We start from the raw sequence: 2,738 nt of genomic DNA on the forward strand, positions 1-2,738 counted from the left end.
GGGGGGGGGGTGTGGGAGAATAACTGAATAGGAACAAGGCACCGTCTAGGGTTCAAGTAACTGAAAGCTTCTGCCTTTCTCTCATAGAGAAGTGCCTTCAGAAGAATAGGTCACTTTTGACTTGAGAGGGATGGATGACTGAAAAGGTAGATGTGATATAAGGGAAAAAAGGCATGGGAAACCTCTTTTCCTCCACATCAGTCTCCAGTCTCAGCAAGCTATAGAGAGTGGCAACAAGTTTTCTATATAAGCCTCCTCCAAATTCACTGTTTAACCTGACCCAGTTGAACAATAATGAGGGCTTGAATTTGCCACTCTGTTTCTTCCAGAGAACCTGCACAGGGCAAACCAATCACCTCTCTTTCATTGACCTAGTTCCTTGACTGTTTTGTTTTGTTTTGTTTTTTACTTTCAGTTACATTTATTTTATGCTCAATTTATTCCCGGGCCATAAGTTTTTGTTTCTTTAGTTTCTTCTGGGATATCTTAAAAATAGGGAACACTTCACAAATTTGTGTGTCATCCTTACACAAGGGTCATGCTAATCTTCTCTGTATTGTTCCAATTTTAGTATATGTGCTGCCAAACTGAGCAATTCCCTGACGTTTTTTTTAAATGTTAAAGTACTATCAGTCAATAGCATTACATAGATTCAGGTATAGCTAGGGTCTTTCAGTCAATATCTGCATATACTATATTATGTTGGCGACCAGAATTCTACCTTCCATGCATCACCAGAGAGTTGGCCCCTTTCTTCTGATTTCCATGGTTTTCTTTGGTATTTTAACCAGAGGACTATTCAGTTCTGACTTGTTGTGGTGCCAGAAATTGAATCCAGAACCTCCACCCTCAGGCGTGAAAGTCGTTTTAAGCCACTATGTTATTATCTCCCCAAAGTTGATTTCCATGACATTTTGAAATGTTTTGAGTTGGTGAGTTTGGTTTACTTGTCTTGTTTCTTGCAGTTGTATTGCTGTAACAGTGACTGACGTCACTATGTATAATTCAGGAATTGTTTTTAATATAGATCTCTTCACATATAAATTATCACATCACGTGCATCAGCAAAATGCAGAATTCTGTCTTCCTACCACCATCTTCAGAAACCATTGCACTCTTGATTCCTCCATAACTTTAAAATAAAAAATGTTGCAACAACATTTAACCTAGATCTACTGTCATCATTAACATATCTTTGCTCACTATTCTGCAATGTTTAACTGGCCTCAATAAAACAGAAGTGTAAGTATACAATGTATTATTGAGAGACAAATGGTACAATATTGCACTTCTGATCTCTAGAACTTTTTCAACATGGTTGGCTGATTTATTAGGCTCTTTGATCAATAATCCCTTAATCCCTCCCTCAACCCCAGGAACTACCATAAAACCACTTTGATTCTGTGAATCTGACTGTTTTAGATACTCCCACCTAAGCAGCATCATGCAGCACTTACCTTTCTGTGACGAACTGATTGTTTGTAATTTTGCATGCTATCCTTAAGATCCCTCCACCATGTTACCTACTGCAGAATCTCCTTTTATGAGACTGAGTAATACTCCCTTGTATGCATGAACCCTATTTTATCCGCTCATCTGTTAATAGCTATTAAAGCTGTTTCTGCACCTCGCTTACTGTGAATAAGAGTACCAGTATCTCTTATTGAGATCTTGATTTTGATTCTTTGGGGAAAATACCCTGAAGCGAAATTGTTAGATCATAAATTAGCTCTGTTTTTAATGTGATGTGGGCATACATTCTGTTTTCCATAGCAGTTGCACTATTTTGCCTCACACCAATAATGTTTGAGGATTCCAATGTCTTCATACCCTCACCTGAGTCTCTTTCTTAACTCTGAAGTGCAAGTGTCTCTGGGACTCTGTAGAAGAAGTCCACTGCCTCCTCATCCAGTGCCAAGGGTGGGGTAGAGGGTTGAGTTTACAATTCTCCTTGCTCCCCTGTTTGCAAGCTTGCCTCATAAATAAATGTAGAATCAAAAATGGGCAGAGGAGTGAATTCACAGCCCAATAGAGCACAGCTAAAAACATTTGTCAAAAAAAGAGTTAATGACTGCTTCTCTGCAGGAAGCCCTAAAGAAATGAGTGTTCTGAAGTGTAGAACATTCGCTTTTACGGTAGGTGGTGTTATTGTTACATGTTCATACAGACAGTGCTAATTAACAATCCTAAAGGCCACATCATTAAATTATTTCTCAGCTTAAAACCCTGCAATTTTTAATGCAACCCAGCAATTCAATTATATCTAAGACACCAGCCTGAACGCCTGCCATTATTCTGGGGCTGACAAAATACAAGTTGCTCTTAGGAGTAAGGTGAGGCTTAAAAAGCAAAGAAAAATATCAGAAAAGCTACCTCTGTGCCTCTTTTTCCTTATCACACACTACATATATAAGCAGTAATCTTCGAAGAAAATTTAAATTGGATCCTATTTTGCCGAGTACACAAAGATATGTAGACTCCAATATATATATATAATAGGAAAAATCTGATAAGATTTTTGAAGAGATTTAACTGGAAAAATCAGAATCACTGCCCTCAGATCTATTAAGATCCATTGGATTTTGCTGGTTTCCCCACCCCCTCTGGGTCCAGTCATCACCACGACCATCATTCACCTTTGTCATTTCTAAACATTGCAAATTGTGTTTGGGATTTGAACTTGGGGCAATACCATGGCTTTGGACTAGGTCTTCTCTGAATGTATATCACAGTCAGCA

The 2,738-nt window shown here is 38.5% G+C and overlaps 1 non-coding gene across 1 annotated transcript; it reads right to left on the bottom strand.

Moving 5' to 3' along the window:
* Window positions 1–488: 488 nt before the first annotated feature.
* LOC132536349 (U6 spliceosomal RNA) lies at window positions 489–595 on the bottom strand. Its single transcript, XR_009547961.1, has one exon. It is a non-coding gene; the product is annotated as a U6 spliceosomal RNA (small nuclear RNA).
* Between the last annotated feature and the right edge of the window lie 2,143 nt (window positions 596–2,738).

Source organism: Erinaceus europaeus, unplaced genomic scaffold (genome assembly GCF_950295315.1).
Source record: "Erinaceus europaeus unplaced genomic scaffold, mEriEur2.1 scaffold_463, whole genome shotgun sequence".
Classification (NCBI taxonomy): domain Eukaryota; kingdom Metazoa; phylum Chordata; class Mammalia; order Eulipotyphla; family Erinaceidae; genus Erinaceus; species Erinaceus europaeus.